The sequence below is a fragment of the Papio anubis genome, chromosome 6 (genome assembly GCF_008728515.1).
Source record: "Papio anubis isolate 15944 chromosome 6, Panubis1.0, whole genome shotgun sequence".
NCBI lineage: Eukaryota > Metazoa > Chordata > Mammalia > Primates > Cercopithecidae > Papio > Papio anubis.
In genome coordinates, this window is record NC_044981.1 from 159,856,275 (window position 1) to 159,875,478 (window position 19,204).

Genomic DNA, 19,204 nt, shown 5'->3' on the forward strand with positions numbered 1-19,204 from the left:
CTGAAACTCTGAGTTCTGCAGCCCAGGAAGAGGCTCCAGGAAACTGGGGGACCACTGTGCCTGCAGGCTCCTTTTCAGTCCCACCCCTCAGCACTCCCAAGAAAATCCATAGAGAGTATCCCTCAGCATTTGTGACAGGGGAACCAGGGGACCCTCAGAATCAAAAACCCGTGGCCAGGCTGTAACCTCACGCTTCACTTTCCCTAGAAATATCTACAGTGAAAGAAGTTTTGCAAATCAAATAATAAGTACATTGGAATTAATGATATACTCTTAAATCCACTGTGGTGGCAAACTCTTGGAAAATGAACTTTGTGTAATTTTTAAAAACACACTTCAGCTCACCTCTTTCTTTCTTTTCTTTCTTTTTTTTTTTATCTTTTTTTTTTTTTTTTTGAGACGGAGTCTCGCTCTGTCGCCCGGGCTGGAGTGCAGTGGCCGGATCTCAGCTCACTGCAAGCTCCGCCTCCCGGGTTCCCGCCATTCTCCTGCCTCAGCCTCCCGAGTAGCTGGGACTACAGGCGCCCGCCACCTCGCCCGGCTAATTTTTTTTTTTTTAGTAGAGACGGGGTTTCACCGTGTTAGCCAGGATGGTCTCGATCTCCTGACCTCGTGATCCGCCCGTCTTGGCCTCCCAAAGTGCTGGGATTACAGGCTTGAGCCACCGCGCCCGGCCTATCTTTTTTTTTTTAAACAGTGTCTTGCTGTCATCCAAGCTGCAGTGCACTGACACAATCTCATCTCACTGCAACCTCTACCGCCCGGGTTCAAGCAATTCTCCTGCCTCATCCTCCCCAGTAGCTGGGATTACAGGCGCACGCCACCACGCCTGGCTAATTTTTGTATTTTTAATAGAGAGGGTTTTGCCATGTTGGCCAGGCTGGTCTTGAACTCCTGACCTCAGGTGATCTGCCCACCGTGGCCTCCCAAAGTGCTTGGATTACAGGCATGAACCACTGCACCGGGCCCTCACCTCATTCTCTATGCTTTCTGTACCAACCTTTGAATGTTTGAAGGTGAGGCACATTCTCAGACCAAAAATCTTTGCCAAACCCACATTTTAAAAAATCTAAGAAAAATCTGGTAAACTGGAATTCCTGACCTTTCCTAAACATCGTCAGCAACGAGTCTCAGCCCTTATTTTTCTGCCTGAAGAACTCAGGGCTCTTCAGGGTCAGGAGTGAGGAAACCGGAAGAGGATGAAGCATGTGGGGTGCTAATGAGATCATCTCTGTCCTGTAGTTGGCAACCCAGCAAGAGTCAGAGGATCTGGGGCAAGAAATGAACCGAAGTCTTCACTGAATGCAGCGGCAACAAGCTTGACGACAGAGCCTGTGCATTTCACGCCAAGGCTGCACGTGTCTGTCAGAACGGGCCTCGCCCATCTTATACAACTTGCATAGGAATCTAAGGAATATCAGCAACTCCATACAATAACTAAGGAAATTTTTTTCAGAGTAAAAATGTGTTGTGGAGCTTAAGTAAAGACTGACAAAACATTGCATTCCCTTTTCCTTGAATTTCTTTCAGACTAGTAGGCATCAACATGTAGAATAATGGAGCTCTCTTTGGAAAATGGTGACGAGGCTGAGGTTTCTGATTATAGCTACACATGCTTTAAATAGCGATCATAATTAATTATTAAGACACGTAGGCCGAGCGCGGTGGCTCACGCCTGTAATCCCAGCACTTTGGGAGGCCGAGATGGGCGGATCACGCCGAGGCCGTGAGATCGAGACTATCCTGGCTGACACGGGAACCCCGCCTCTACTAAAAATACAAAACTAGCCAGGGATGCAGGTGGCGGGCTCTGCAGTCCCAGCTACTTGGGAGGCTGAGGCAGGAGAACATGGACCCGAGGCGGAGCTTGCAGTGAGCTGAGATCCGCCACCGCACTCCAGCCTGGCTACAGTAAGACTCACCAAAAAAAAAAAAGACACGTAGTCTTCCTTTACGTGTACAGACTAAAACCGTAAGGAAAAAAATAGGGGATGTCGGTGCGTGATCTCTTCTAAGGCACTGGAGCTTTAAATGGGATTAATGTCGGTCAGCGTTTTAGGAATGGAGATGTCACTTTTGAGGAAGTGTCTCCAGGAGACGTTGTTGCTCTCACAAAGTCATGAAGAAGGAAATGCTGTGCTTTTCTTTGAACTGGTGCTGCCCAATGCTGGGGGAAGAGGAGGAAGATCAGACACTTGCTCTGTGTATCTCCTCTCTGTGGTTTGCAGAAAACATGTGCCAGACACGGGAAGAAACTGTCTCCTCGTTAGCAGAGACGCTAAAGGGTCTAGACGGTGCCCAAAAGGGGTGGCATGCGGTGTATGAAGGGGTGAAGAAAGGAATGCAGCTTGCTAGATTCATTTCCCTTTTTGATTTTCGGCAGGCCGACTCTCATTTCCCCAAAGGACATGCAGAGTTGGCATGGAGGTTCCCGGCCTGGCCAGCCCCTGGCAGGAGTTGTGGACAAAACTCTGAGATTTGGGGCTAAATGTGCAGAAACAGCAAATGCTGATAACTCCTCCAGACCTGCTGGCATTCTGCCTCCCGGCCACTCACTCCAACAGCGTGAGAGGACCGGGTAGGGGATAGACTGAAGGAAGCCTGTGCGGGCATGCATGTGTGCAGAAGTGCTGGTTTGCACACGCATCTGCGTGTGGCTATGTAAGCCGTGCTCTGTGAGCAAGAAGAAAGAAGATCACGGAGAGCATTCAGATGCCCTTCAGCCGGATATGCAGCTTTTTCTTTTTCTTTTTCTTCTTCTTCTTGCTCTTCTTCTTCTTCTTTTTTGCCTGCTTGGCTACAAAAGTCCAGAGGAAGTGAATCCACACTTGCTGATGACCTCATTTCCACCGCTTCCCAGCAACTCGGCCGGCCTCTCAGGGGGAGGCTTACTCAGCCAGCCACTGGGGACTGATGGGAATGGAGAGTGGGGAGAGCAGGCCTGCAGCTGCACCCCAATTCCACTCTGCCAACCCCCACTCCCACCTCTCCCATCACGGACTGCAGCTGTCCTCGTCATTCTTAAGACGAGGGACTCAGGTGATAGCCCGAGTAATGAGGGGCCTAAGCAGACAGGGTCCAGCCAACAGGCTGGGGTCATAAGTTCTATGCAGGGAGACTGGACTGTGACAGGAACAAGTTCCCCGTGAGCATGCCATGGAAATTAGTCACCCAACAGAATCAGCAAAACATCTATTACTGATGACATTCGCCAAACTGGAGATAAATTGAGTGCTTTGTCCTGAACCAGGGACGATGATATGTGACTTTTATTAAATCAATAGATCAATTTAAAGCCAGTAAGTGAACTTCCAGAGATTGATCAAAGCCATGGATAACCCAGGGAGCTGAAAGGTCGACTCCCCATGAAACGGCAGCTTGCGACCTGCGGAGGCAGCCTGTGAATTTGTAGAAAGTTAAACACCACATTCTTTTCCTTTCTCCTCTCGTTCCTTCAGTTTCAGAGAAAAGTAGAAACACGCTGTATTGTGCAGCTAACTATGTGCACATCCGTTGTTTAAAGATGTCATAGGCACTGCTGGATCCTGGGCAGAGAAGCTCTCCGTGAGGTTCAAGTGCTTTACACCAGCAACGCCCCTCCAGGCACATTCCCACCTCCTTCAATATTCACATTTGTGATTTGTCACCCTTATACAGATTAGAAAGTTGAGGATCCTGGAGGGGCTAAGTGACCATACGTGAAATGGGAGGAAGAAACGTGAAGCACAAATGTGGGCATGAATCACAAACTTCCAGCCAAGGAAGGCCGCAGTGTTGCACGCAGGCAGGAGTTCCCCACCGCGCCGCCCTGGATCGGAAGCTGCAGACTTAGAATCGCCTCCGGGTTGGCCCCACCACCTCCCGCTCCCCGCCTGGTGCCACCCTCCTCCCCAGGCCTCTAGGGTAGAGCCAGCTGGGAACTGTTTCTCTACATACACACAGCACGTGTGTGCACACACAGAAACACACGCTCCCACATACATAGACATACACACATGCACACACACAAACACACACTCCCACACATAATCACACGCTCACATGCGTCATCACACACTCCCATACATAATCACACACACACACACAAAACCACATAAAAACACACACACACACACAAAACATAAAAATACTACTACTACTACTAAAACCATATAAAATACTAATAATAATACATAATAATAAAACACACATAAAACACATACTACATAAAACTTTTACATAAAACACACACACACACACAAAAACACATAAAACACACACACACACACAAACACATAAAACACACACACACAAAACCACATAAAAACACATACACACACACAAAAACACATAAAACACACACACACACAAACACATAAAACACACACACACACAAACCACATAAAACACACACACACACAAAACCACATAAAACACATACACACACAAAACATACATAAACATAATACATAAAAATACATAAAACATACATACACACACAACCATACCCACAATTACAGACATATACACTAACACACACACAAAGACATAACGCAACGGACAATCATACATTCACAGACATCATCACACACATACTAACATATACATAAACACGCATACATACACACACACATAAAAACATACACTCACACATACATAAACATACACACAGAGACACTCATAGACACATAAACACACACTCACAGACATACACACACAAAAACACACACAGAGACACATTCATACACTCACACACATTAACACACACAGACACTCATGCACACTCACAATAAACACGCCCATACACACAGACACGGACACACTCTCTCACACACAGAGGACACAGGGCCATGCCAGCAGCACTCAGTGAAGACTGCGGGGCTGCATCCCGCTCCTCAGCTCACCCCATCCCGCCCTCCTGCACAGCAGTCTCAGGTCACAATGCAGAGACTGAAAAACGCCATTTTCATGTGAACATGCAGAGAGGAACAGAGAATGTTAGTACAGGATACACAGTGGCAATATTGAAATAAGAAAAAGTACTAGATTCTGCTGGGCGTGGTGGCTCATGCCTGTAATCCCAGCCCTTTGGAAGGCCGAGGTGGATGGATCACTTCAGGTCAGGAGTTCGAGAGCAGCCTGGCCAACATGGAAAAACCCCGCCTCCACTAAAAATACAAAAATTGACCGGGCGAGGTGGCGCATGCCTGTAATCCCAGCTACTAGGGAGGCTGAGGCAGGAGAATCGCTTGAACCCGGGGGGTGGAGGTTGCAGTGAGCCGAGATTACGCCGCTGTACCCCAGCCTGGGCGACAGGAGCGAGACACCGTTTCAAAAATAAATAAATAAATAAATAAATAAATAAATAAATAAATAAATAAATAAATGAAAAAGTACTAGATTCTGAGAATGGCCTTTCTGTGTCTTAAAGGAAAAGACATTGCTTGAGGGAGCTTGGTAAGAGTGGCGACCAATCGTCAAGAAGAAAAGGAAATACTATGACAGCTTCTTTTTTTGAGACAGAGTCTCGTTCTGTCACCCAGGCTGGAGTGCAGTGGCGCCATCTCGGCTCACTGCAACTTCCGCCTCCCGGGTTCAAGCGATTCTCCTGCCTCACCCTCCTGAGTAGCTGGGATTACAGGTGCCCGCCACCATACCCGACTAATTTTTGTATTTTTAGTAGAGACGAGATTTCACCATGTTGACCTGGCTGGTCTTGAACTCCTGACCTCAGGCGATCCACCCACCTCGGCCTTCCAAAGTGCTAGGATTACAGGCATGAACCACTGCGCCCGGCCAGACAGTTTCTTTTAAAGCTTGTACCTGGAGAAGGGTAGATCTTTGAAGTGTGGATTGGGTTTACCAAGCACAAACTGTGCTCTGAAAACTTAAAGGCTTTTTTGATAGTGTTATAGAATTCACAGATCAAGGGAACAATGTCGATATTCTATTTTATACTTCTTCATCAGGGCCTCTCCTATAGGGCCTTGTGGGGCTCCCTTTGCACAGTTAGCTCACATTGGCTTAGGTGCGTCTCAGGCTGGTGGATCAGGCCCTCAGGTGAGAGGAGGTCACATGGCTGTTGATCACGCAGACGGTGTGAGTCCTGGTATCCTAAAGAGGTGGCTCCAGGGGCACCGCGGGGTCCGCGTTTGAAACTGTCAACTGTAGAGAAAGATCAAATCCTGATCAGGTAGCGCCAACTTTCAGTTAGTCCACCGTGAAGGTTGCACGTTTAACAAACTGAAAAGCTAACATCTTTAACTGGACACTCATTGTGTTCAAGTAACACTTTATCAAGCTTCGTGTGTAGAAAAAAAGTTGTTCAGATAACACTTTACCAAACTCCATGTGTATAAATAAGGAGCTGGTAGAGGATGCAGAGCCTGAACTCAAAAAGCTTACATTCAAATAAGGTACTGAAAACAAGAATTGCAGAAACAGAAGAAACATATTCTTTATGGTTGTTCAGAAATGTCAACGAGTCGCTAAAATAGCTGGGGTGCCGTGGAGGCCTCGAGACAATTTGAATCAAAAGCCTCTTCAAGGAGTGTGAAGAAGAGTGGGAGGGATGTAGGTTTGTGTCCAGAAAGGAGGGAATGCCAAACAGAACATCTTGCATGAAGCAAGCTGAGAGGCAAGAGTGGCCAGGGCCCCATGACAGGACGCGTTTGGGGAGAAGACAGAAGAGCGAGCTTGGACTTCATCTGCACCTTAGGCGGGAAGGGACCCCGGTGGAAAGTTGTGGAGGTCTGGGCCAAGAGCTGCCGGTTTTATTTCAGTGGAAATGACAGACATTGAGGCTTCCAAGGAAAATGGTCCAAGGGCCAGGGAAGTTCTGTGGACACAGGATGGGGGAGGGCGTCACCTTCGGAAGTTCTGGAAGCGGAATCACCTGCTGTGCAAATGGGAGATGGAAACAGGTGACGGGAAGCAGCTTCACAGGTGGGTCAGAGATGGGCGGAATCCTGGGGACAAATAGCCTGGAAGTTATTAATCCAGACTTCGGGGGTGGCAGGAGTCTGGTAACAGAGACGCAGAGAAAAGATGGGCACACGAGGTCAGCCTAATGTGGATCTTAGATTTAGATGTGTATAGCTTGAAATGTGAATGGATTTCTAAGTGGAGATTTCCTACCCACCCCTGCAAAAAAAAAAAAAAAAATTATAAATTACGGCTGGGCACAACGTAGATGAGTAGAGTAGAAACCAAGGCCTTGGAAGTACCAGGCTCTGGCACTGCATTTGCCCTCACACTGTGGCAGAAGAGACTTGGGTACTCAAGACACAGCTTCGACAGCTGGAGAAGCCCAGCCTGGGGGTTGTCTAGCCCACAAGTAGGAAGATCCGTGGTTGGTCCAATTCAGTGGAAGAATGCTGATTATTGCATTGATCCTTACTAACAGAGGTCACTAGTAGAATTCCACTGGATTCTTGCTCTTGTCCTAAGGGACACTTTTTGTGGGGGGGGGGAAAAATATATATATATATATATATATGCTCTTTATGCTCCCTTCTCTCTCTCTCTCTCTCTCTCTCTCTTTGAGACAGGGTCTCACTCTGTTGTCCAGGCTGGAGTGCAGTGGCACCATCTCGGCTCACTGTAACCTCAAACTCCTGGGCTCGAGTGATCCTCCCACCTCAGCCTCCCGAGTAGTTGGGACTACAGGTGTGCATCACCACACCCGGCTAATTTTTTTAATTGTTGTAGAGACAGGGTCTCCCTGTGTGGCCCAGGCTCGAACTCTTGGGCTCAAGCGATCTTTCCACCTCAGCCTCCCAAAGTGCTGGGATTCTACACATGAGCCACTGCACCCAACTTCTTTTTATTTTTAATCATTTTGGGGGGAATAATCTTAGATATACAGAATAATCACGAACATTCTACATTTGTTGTCATGTTTCCATAGTCTCCCCTGCTCTGTGACTTCTCAACTGCCTTTGTTTTTGATGACGTTGACAGTCTTGAGCACTACTGGTCAGTTACCGTGTAGAATGTGCCTCAACTTGTTTTTCTTTTCTGATGTTTTTCTCATGAATAGACCGCAGGAAATGGGTTTGGGGGAAGATGCAGAGGTAAAGTGTCATTCTTGTCAAGTCACACCAAGGGTACATGCTCTCTGTGTGGTTGGCCACTGATGACACGGGCCTTGGTCCTCTGGCTGAGGAAGTGTTTGCCAGGTTTGTCCAGAGTAGCTGCTTTTTTCGTCCTCCCTCCGCTATCTTTGGAAGCAAGTCACTAAGTCCAGCCACCCTCAGGACGCAGGTAAGATGGTGGGTGAAATCGCACTCCACAACTTGGACAGGGAAATATCCATGTAAATAATTTGGATTTCTATTATAAGAAATATGTGTTCCTTCTCTCCCATTTATGTATTCAATCATGTATTTATGTCAATGTGAGCTCATGTATTTGTTGTATTCTTTACGTTACGACACAGTACTACGTTAGTTACCTTTGTGCTCAAATTCTTACAGCGTTGGCCATAGGGAGATTTTTCAGGTTGGCTCCTGCGCCCCTGTGACGTGCCCCCATCCTCGTGTTATTTGAGGGCTTTCTTGCTTTTTGCCACTTCAAGATCCTGCAGGTTCATCCTGTATTTTCCCTGACCCAGCCCTAGAATGAGCCATTTCTCCAAAGAACCCTGGTTCCTTTCACTGGAGAATTGTGTTTGGAAACCAAGATGTGGACTCAAGATGTGCTTGAGGCGGCTGCAGCTTCTTTGCTTCCAGGCCCTCTGGGCAGACAGAGCTGGACATCAATTCTGCACACCCATCGGTGTATACACACCGCTTCAACTATTTGTGTGTTCTTCCCTGGCGTCTATACTAAGATACACTTGAGTTCACCCTGATGTCTCTGACTTCAATCCAGCAGCCTCTCCCCTTCTGCATTTGTAACTTCCCTCTCCAGTGGGGAGAAAGCTGGCTTCCAGCATCTGCCACTCACTTACTTCTTTGCTTGACCTCAGTGTATATGTCAAGCTGACGCGGAATTGCTAACCTGTACCCCATTGAGCACTTTCATCTGCACTTTTGACACACAAAATGTTCACATATTAATTTGTACACAATAAAAGCGTGAAGTCAGCATAAATGCACATGAAAGAATCAGGATTCAAAAGAATTCCAGTGATCGGCTAGAATAATGAATCCAAGTAAAAATACAAATAAACACAAGATGCAAGAGTTCAAAAATAACTAAATGACACAGGCAGAAGAGAATAGAGACCAAGCGAAAGGGGGAGAAGGGTGGAGGAATTTTGTTGACCCCAAGCTCAAGGTATGAGTTACTGCTAAAGACAGCCAAGGGATCTGAGTCTGCACTGATGAAAATAGAATATTCCAGTAAAGGAAAGAAAATGCCCCACTGGCCTGCGTACAGGTCAGACAACATCTCTACCGATACATTTATATCCATCCTTTGAAAGAGTGCGTAGGAGGCCAGGCACGGTGGCTCACGCCTATAATCCCAGCATTATCGGAGGCCGGGGAGGGCAGATCCCCTGAGGTCAGGAGTTCGAGACCAGCCTGGCTAACATGATGAAACCCCGTCTCTACCAAAAAAAAAAAAAATTAGCCAGATGTAGTGGTGGGTGCCTGTAGTCCCAGTTACTCGGGAGGCTGAGGCAGGAGAATTGCTTGAATCTGGGAAGTGAGGATTGCAGTGAGCCAAGATCACACCACTGCACTCCAGCCTGGACTACAGAGTGAGACCCTGTCTCAAAAAAAAAAAGAAAAGAAAAGAAAAAAGAAAAGAAAAGAAAAGAAAAAAGAAAGGGTGTGTAGGAGAGAGTGAAGAACTGTCAGGAGGGACAGGACCACACTCTGAAAAGACTAGCAGTGGTGAGATGTACCCTACCTCGCTCCAGAGAACAGAACTGAGGCCAGCGAGCCAAAGGGTCACTCCCTACCTGATGGGGCTGAGCAAGGATGTGGCAACTGACCAGTCCCATACACTCCTGATTGCGGAGACAGCCCACTGTCTGCACAATTAAGATTCACAAGACCAGAGGGCAACACTGGGAGTCATACCCTAGAGAAAGCTTCAAGAAAAAGCTACAGAAGACAGGCCATCGAGGTGGTGAATGACAAAGTTTCAGTGACAATGCAAATGAAGTGAGGAACCAAAATAAGGCAGGTCAAGGGACTAGGAAAGCTGAGATCAAGGGTCAGGGGGAGAAGTGGCCAGGAGGAGATGCCTGAGGATAAAAATCCCACCTTCTGTTCAATGCCAGTTACAGTTTGCCCTCGAGCTGTGTCTGCTTGAAGGGCACAGAGCAAAATGGGCATAATGAGGATGATGAGAAGACAGAGCTTGTTTGATTAGAAGATATATTTTCTAACAAGTGCAGTTGTCAAAACTAAAATCTAACCCCTATCCAGAGAGCGTTTCAAACGGAGTGGGACAGGCAACACTAGCCAGTGACCGTCTGGTGCAGACACGGCGTGACTGTAAGAGATCAGCACATCCTGGCTGGAGCCACTCTGGGCTCTGTTGGGTTTAGAGGGCAACTAAAACAGGCTGAACAGAGAGGGTTCCCCGAGGAAGTAAATAATAATAGAGATTCAAGGTGCCTGGGATGAATTAGCATGCTCAGATGCCATACGACACTGGAAACATGTATGATTTGACTTGACATTAGAAGTTGCTTTTGTTCTTTCTTTGACATACACATTTTTAATTTAAAAAGATAACCTTGGCCGGGCGCAGTGGCTCAAGCCTGTAATGCCAGCACTTTGGGAGGCCGAGACGGGCGGGTCACGAGGTCAGGAGATGGAGACCATCCTGGCTAACTCGGTGAAACCCTGGCTCTACTAAAAAAATACAAAAAAAACTAGCCGGGCGAGGTGGCGGGCGCCTGTTGTCCCAGCTACTCGGGAGGCTGAGGCAGGAGAATGGCGTGAAGCCGGGAGGCGGAGCTTGCAGTGAGCTGAGATCGGACCACTGCACCTGCACTCCAGCCTGGGCGACAGAGCGAGACTCTGTCTCAAAAAAAAAAAAAAAAAAAAAAAAAAGATAACCTCAGCTCTCCGGGTTCGAACCTAGTTGACCGTAACATAGTTGAATGCACCAAGAGAGTTGGAATGGTTGGTAAATACGGGACCCGCTACAGTGCCTCCCTCCAGAAGACGGCGAAGAAAATTGAAATCAGCCAGCACGCCAAGTACACTTGCTCTTTCCGTGATAAAACTGAGATGAAGAGATGAGCTGTGGGGATCTGCACTGTGATCCCTGCATGAAGACAGCAGCTGGCAGTGCCTAGACTTCTAACACCACTTCTGCTGTCACAAGAAAGTCCGCCATCGGACGACTAAAGGATAAAAAGACCAGTAGACGCTCCTCTCCTCTTTGAGACATCACTAGCCTATAATAAATGGGTTAATTTATGTGAATAAATAAGTAACTGGCTGGGCACGGTGGCTCATGCCTGTAATCCCAGCATGTTGGGAGGCTGAGACAGTGGATCACCTGAGGTCAGGAGTTCAAGACCAGCCTGGCCAACATGGTGAAACCCTGTCTCTACTAAAAACACAAAAAATTAGCTGGGCATGGTAGTGTGCAGCTGTAATCCCAGCTACTTGGAAGGTTGAGGCAAGAGAATTGCTTGAAACCAGCAGGTGGAGGTTGCAGTGAGCCGAGATGAAGCCGTTGCACTCTAGCCCGGGCAACAAGAGTGAAACTCCATCTCAAAAAACAAACAAACAACAACAACAAAAACCTTATAAAAACCCACACACTAAGTTGAGGCCAGGAGCCTAGAATTCTTTTTATTTATTATGTTTTTAGTTTTTATTTTGAGAGACAGGCCTTGCTGTGTCACCCAGACTGGACTGCAGTGGCACCATCACAGCTCACTGCAGCCTGGAACTCCTTGCCTCAAGCAATCCTCCCACCTCAGCCTCCTGAGTAGCTAGGACTACAGGTGTGCGACACCGTGCCCAGTTAATTTTTTTTATTTTTATTTTTGTAGAGCCAGGGTCTCACTATGTTGCCCAGGCTGGTGATTCAAACTCCTGGCCTCAAGCAGTCCTCCCACCTCGACCTCCCGAAGTGTCAGGATTATAGGCATGAGCCACCTCGCCCAATTAGGAGTCCAGAATTATAATTCTGACTCAGGATTAGCCTCCTCTTGAGATCTCAGGCCAATTGCTTGCTTCTCTGAGCCTTGACTTCTTAAGCTGTAAACTAAAGGGACTGGACCAGGAGATTTCTAAGGTCTCATCTCGTTTTGAAATTTTTTGAGGAGACAGTCCGCCACCCAAGACAAGACTACATAGTGTTATTTTCCTAGAATGTAATGGAGCCCCTTTTCCAACCCTGGCTATAGTTCCTTAAATATCTTTTTTAGCAAAAGGAAAAGGGATTGAAAAACACAAGACAGCCGTCCACATCTGACTCCCCACCAGGGACAGAGTTCAAATAGCGATGAGGAGAAAAAATATGAATGGATTCAAAGCTTACAAATAAAGGAGCCAAAAAAGTCACCTTAGATCTCTCACAGTCCTTCACAGTGTGTGCCATAAAGAGGCCGGGACGGACGAGAGGTGAGACTAGACATGATGTCAGTGTGCATTTAGAAAGGAACATGGCACACAGAGGCTGGTGCTATTTTGGTTTGCACGTGGAGAGACATCCTGTCACGGGATATTATATTCTGTGTGGGCACCTCTGAGTGCAGGAGCCAGAAGGACTCCTGAGGGGTGACAAAAGGACAGAAAGCCAAGAACCAGCACAGGGGCTGACGTATGAGGAGGGGGAGCCCAAGCCTGGCGCTTCAGAGGTGTGCAGCCAGAATAAGTAACTCAGAATGAACGGTGGACAGGAGTGACTGGCAGGTGAGGAAATGCTTACTTTGCGAAATGTGACTACACATATGTCCAGGGTGAGACCAGCCCGGTCAACAGAAACACATTAGTCATTGGGAAACTGTAAGGCCAACTCCTGGACCAAGATTCTGAACGAAAGACTTTAGATAGGCCGGGTGTGATGGCTCAAGCCTGTAATCCCAGCACTTTGGGAGGCCGAGACGGGCGGATCACGAAGTCAGGAGATTGAGACCATCGTGGCTAGCCCGGTGAAACCCCGTCTCTACTAAAAAATACAAAAAACTAGCTGGGCGAGGTGGCGGGCGCCTGTAGTCCCAGCTACTCGGGAGGCTGAGGCAGGAGAATGGCGGGAACCCGGGAGGTGGAGCTTGCAGTGAGCTGAGATCCGGCCACTGCACTCCAGCCTGGGCGACAGAGCGAGACTCCGTCTCAAAAAAAAAAAAAAAAAGATTTTAGATAAAAGTAAATATATCCAGAATCACAAACAGCAAGTGCACACTGGTTACCGGGGAATGGTGAGATGATCTGCCAGAAGGATTACCAACAGCACCATCAAAAACCATTCCATTTGCACGTGGTGGGAATCATCCTCAAACCCAGGAGTTTGGCCAGAGCTGCTTCGTGGTCCTTCCTGGTCTCCACAGGTCTATGATGCTGACCATCTGTGTGATCAGGCTGTGGCAATGAGCAAGGAGGCGTTGGTGACCTCAACAGCTCCTTCCTGACCTTGCAACTCTAGCATTTGGGGAAGGAGTGAAAGGAAAGGCTTAGGTTTGGGAAATTTTGATCATTCTGTTAGTCTGTCAGCAAACTTCTTGAGCTTTTAAGGTGGACAAAATACTGAATTAATGAAGGGGTTGAAAAAAGAAAAGCCATGTTCTTTTGAAACTCAGATCACAATATAATTAGTTAAAATAACAAAACAAAGCGATGTACAGAACTGATTTGCAAACATGGTACATGCTTATTGGACATTCTGGGGTGCCCAGGGTGAGTTCAAACACAATGGAAGAGTTTTCATTGGGAAGGAATTTGGAAGCAGGGCTTTGTCAAGCACCTTGCAAGACCAGATGTCCTGTGTGTGATCTTTTGTAACCCCAGGAGTCCTGGAAGCAAGGTAAGTAGGATCAGTCCTGGTTTGCAGATGAGGGAACAGTCCAGAGAAGTTAGCCACTCGCTCACATTACAGCTAATGAGTGAAGGGGCACAGATTCAAATCCAGACTGGCTTCCTAGGGCAAGCCCCTCCCACCAATCTCCATGGCCACATGATGCACCTAAATGATGGGGTCAAATAGAAACAGATTTCAGAATGTGCCAGCTGTGGACAATGGTAAATGAGAAGCTGCGAGATGTAACCTAAGAAAGCTTCCCATGGGAAGTCGATTTCAAATGCAGCATTCGGGGAGCTCTGCCCATGGGCTGCGAGTTCACTGGCAGATTAGCCCTGATTCTTTTTAATTTTGATTTTTAAAAATTTGACAAATAATCCTTGTACATATTCATGGGGGGACATAGTGGTATTTCAATACCTCTCATGCATAGTGATCAGATCAGGGTAATTAGCATATGCACCATCTCAAACTTTTATCTTTTTTTGTGTTGAGAGTGGTCAATATTCTTCTTTCAGCTGCTTGCAAGTACATAATATATTATTGTTGACTCTAGTCATCCTGCAGTAAGACAGAGCACTAGCCCTGGTCTGCAGGAGGGCTTTCTTTTACTGCAGCGTCCTCAAGCAAGATCCGCCCGAGGACCCAGGGGAAGCCTGGTGGGAAACACTGCAGGTGCACTGGTCACAATGGGTTTGAACAGGGAAGACAGCACACCCTGGGTGGTTCCTCCTATTCCACTTTCCAAAGATTCTGCCCGTGAATCGGAGATTGGGATCCCAGAAGCAAAAATGTTTTAAAGGCTTTCTTTACTCTGTTAATTTGGGACTAAAACAGTTGTCAGAACCCAAAGGCTATTGCCTGGTGTCCCTGCTCCCAGAGAGGGAAAATCTGAGGCTTCTGGTAGACCTGTTTTCCTCTCTCCGGCTCCATTTTGGTTTCCATTGCCATGTCTCCTTTCCCAAGGAGAACAGGGCAGCCTGGGTTATTAGTTCTAGAGATGAACATTTGTATCTTCTCCCAGTGAGAACTTGCTGCAAGAAGGGTTGAACTGGAGTTGATTCTGAATGCGAAAGTCATGTTTAAGAGTCTTGAAGGTTCTCATAACACTATATATTTCCACATTGTAATATCAAATTCTAGAAGTAAAAAATGGGTCAAAATGCAACTCTTCAATATCATGATTCCCATGGGAACCCTATACTTTAGGCCCTCGAGCCTTTCACAGGCCTTGACTCACCAGCCCTAACCTGGCCGGGGGTGCCAGGTCTGACTGCCAGCCTCGACTGTATGTCACAATGTGACATGGGAAAAGTCACTTAGCCTCTCTGTGCCTCTGAGTTCCAGATCTAAATTCTGGAAATTCCATTAGCCAACCTCCAGAGCTCCAGCTACAATGCTTTTAAATACATTTCCTCCCACTAGGACATGGACATGGGTAATGAAACACCTCATTACATATCTGTAGAAAGAAAGAAAGAAAGAAAGAAAGAAAGAAAGAAAGAAAGAAAGAAAGCCAGTCAAGCCTCCAAAAACCATTCCCTTTCCTTGAAAACTTTGAAAGAACAATCAGAGGCAAAGTTCAGCAACTAAAAGCTGGAGACTTTGATTTGCAGTCACTGAACAAGTCGAAAATCTTAGTAAGAGACACTCCAACATTTTAAGTATCATCTTGTGGTAATAATGACCTCTCATGCATATTTATGTACTTAGCTTTATAATAACCACTTGAAAGACTAGGTTTCTCCCCCCTAGGGAATGAAGCTATGTGAAGTGTAACAAAATATTTCAAGTTCAAAGGTCCAAATATGTAAAATGTAAAATGCTAGAATTCCTTCCTCAAGTAGAAAGCACCTTGGTGCTCAAGCCAGCCCAAGGACTTGTTGATTCGGGGAGCCTGTGGACACTCAACTAAGCCTGGAAAGTCCTCAAACTCATGTCTCCCCCCACACCCAGTGTTCTTCATAAGGAGCACTGGCCGGCCTTGCCGACGTGTGTGCCCTTAGTCTGAGTCAAGACAGGGAGGCTTGCATGGGAGAAACCTGGTTCTCAGTCAGGCGTTCAACAGAGAATTCCAAACAGGTTCCACCGCCACAGCGGCTCTGCAAAACCCTACTGTTACAGTTACTCAATGTCATCCATTACCCTCCCAAAGTAAAATCATATGACCCCATTTCCTCAGTAAGTTAATTATTTTATTCCTTCGTATGAGGCAAAACACTACTTTTATTGTTAATTAATATACTAAAATTAGGTTATACCATTCTGGACATGTGAAATTGAGTTTAGTACTTTCGAATATATTTTTTTAAAGGCGGCTAAAAATAAATGGCTTAGATGTCTTTTCTTTTTCCAACTGAGCATAAATTTCCTTCCTGTGAAACCCCATCTCTTCCTGCTGTTATAAATGACATAATGCCGTTTATTTTTCAAAGGGAGGGGAAATCATAATAATGAGACCTTCAGTTCACATTTCAAAATTCAGATATTTACTAGTTGAGAAAAAATAAAAAACAAAAACTACAACAAAAGAGAATCATCCATAGGTCTCAGGAACAAAATCATTAAATGGAAAAATGAGAAGAATTCTTTATATTTGGACTAAGTGTAGGCACTTAAGATTTTTCTTTTCTTCTTTGCCCCTTGATCAAAGTGAAGATATGATAGGGAATTGAGAAATTTCTCTTCTTGGAGAAGAGCAGAGATAACGTGTCCATCCTAGCAAAAGAAAGCACGAACGATTCGTCCGACAGTGGACGCAAAATGACTTCTTGATTCTCTCGGTTCTTTCTGCTATAATGAAATTCCGCCTGATACATCCAGCCATAGCACACGGTTAATTACTTTTCTGTTTATTCAGTAGCTCTACAAGTGGAAAGCAATCTATTGCCAGGGAATTGTTTGACTCTTATGTTAAGTAGAAGGCATTCCGATCCCAGGAGGTTGAAGACAGCCAAAGCCTAACTTTATCCCATTGCCAGGTCAGATTAGCACCTAGCAGGCCCTTAGGGATTTTTTTTTTTTTTCCTTCACTGCAAAAGACCAATAGTCCTTAGAAGTCAATAAACTGACCCTGGGCCTTCTCTGCTTGTGATGGAAGGAAGGAGTAAATGTAGAGTTACCTGGCGTGGGTGAGGGTTTTATGCTAGATCTAATGGTAAGGTCTTAGCCCTTCAATCCATGATGTAAGATGCACTTTAAAAAAATGTGCTGTTTCTCCCAGAGATGAACAAAAGCGTGAGTTCACATCCAAATAACTAGGAGGTTTACAAGTCCGCAATATGACTTTATTCCTTTGCACCAGGCTTTCATCAAGCAAATGTGTGAATCTGTGACCACACTAATAGGAGCCTGATGCATCTTCTTCACTCTGGGGTCATGTGGTGGTCAACTCAAAGGAAAACTGAGGCAGAGATAAGACTTATCTTTGCAACCCCCTTAGGGTTTTCCAGGAGCTGGAGAAGCAGCAGCAGACGCTGTGGAAGTCCAGCTAAAGGCAGTTACTTAAGCAAAGAGGAAGAAGCACAAATCTGATGACAATGAAAGAGTAACCCACATTTCTCTTCCCTCTAACAACAGGGTGAGGTCTTTTAGGTGTGGGTGTCTCACTCTACAGAGTAGAAAAGAAGACCCCGTCTCCATGTCAGTCTTCTCTCATCTTGCTCTGCTTTTTCTGTTTTGTTTGTTGTTTGTTTTCCAGGAAGATTGCGAGACACCTGGTCTTTTTCCGGAAGAGTAAAATAAGCCCTGAGAAGAGGGGCAGGTATAGGAGAGCAAGAGAAACACAAGCTAGCATCGAACACTCCACTTCTCGTTTCCACCTTTTGGTTAGACTCACTCCTTTCTTTGAGTCATCGGGTCCACCGAGTGCCTGTTTTATACAAATGACGGCCTAAGCATACAAGGACCTCTCTAATAGAAGCCTAGAAGCTCAGGGGTGCTCTCATCCTGGCCATCTAGGGCCTGCCTCAGTCCAGCTCTGTCCCCCCTCCAAGCCTTCTGGAACCCGCCCAGCCTCTGAGCCCCAGCTATGGCCCTATCCCTGTGTGGCAGTGGCTTCCCTGCCACGTGCTCACACAAGGCCTCCATTCCCTCCAGCCTGCTAGGTGATGCCCTTGCTCCTCTGCCTTGAGAAAGGCCTGCCCTGCCATCGTTCCTAGCATGTGTCTGGTCTCCTGCCGGACCTGGTGTGACACCAGACCTAGAGACCTCCTGCAGGAAAGGGGGCCAGGGCACCATTCTCTCTTAAGCTCCTGTCACTAGATGCTGGCCCCTGACCCCATCCCGCTGCTCTGTGGATTCCCTTTCTATTTCCCCTTCCACCAAGCTGGCGGGAACCTTCCCTGTCCTCTTCTTTCCCTCTTCCTCCACTTCCTGCATGGGACCTTCCTGTCCTCTCTTCCTCTCCTTCCACCTCCCTGCATGGTGACCCTTCCCCTGTCCCCTCTCTTCCTCCCTCTTCCTCCCACCTCCTGTGGTGGGACCCTTCCTGTCCTCTTTCCTCTTCCTTCCCACTTCCCATGGGACCTTCCTGTCCTCTTTCTTTCCTCATTCCTAGGCTCCCTTTACCTCCTCATGTGTGAACCATCCCATCCAGCCTCAAATTAAAGCTTCCATCTTTAGGGCATGCCCCACTGAAGTTTAAATGATATGTCCGGATTAACTTCACCTTCAGCTGACTCTCATCCGTATCCCTATCCCTGACTCAGTCAATATGAATTTATACTCATCTCTTTATGGAATGTTACTTCGCTTTGTGCATTTCAGATTCTCTCTTTTCCTCCTGCGGGAGAGCTTCAATTATGCATCAGAGTCTATTAATCTTATAAACAGTTATGGAGCTGAAGAGGCTGAATCGAACAGCTGAGGCTTTCAAGAAGTTGGAGTACCAGGGCCATTATTATAATGAAGTTCGGTGATGTATAATCATGTCTCTGGGTGACCAGGCACAATTCTTTAAGTCTGAGAAATTGTAAATGATATGAATTTTTTACAAAGTTTACAAAGCAGCCTCTTCAAAACTTGTGTGGCATGACCCCCAGGTCCCCTCTCTGCGGGGAGTACCTCCCTAAGCCTGATCATCCAGTCTCTGGCACTCTTATCCCTGACGGGCTGGCAAATTCCATGGACTACAAGGCACTTCCTCCTCCTCCTCTTCCTCCTCCTCCTCCTCCTGTCCTGCGCACACAGGGACTGGGAAAGAGGACAGCTGGGCTGTGGATGTGATGCTATCCTCTTCCACTGAGACCTGTTTGTTTGTCTGTCTCTTAAATTTGGTTCAGTG

At 46.7% G+C, this 19,204-nt stretch overlaps 1 pseudogene; it reads left to right on the forward strand.

Annotated features, from left to right (window-relative positions):
• The first annotated feature begins 6,766 nt into the window (after positions 1 to 6,766).
• On the forward strand, positions 6,767 to 11,467 carry LOC110743111 (annotated as a pseudogene).
• The last annotated feature ends 7,737 nt before the right edge of the window (positions 11,468 to 19,204 follow it).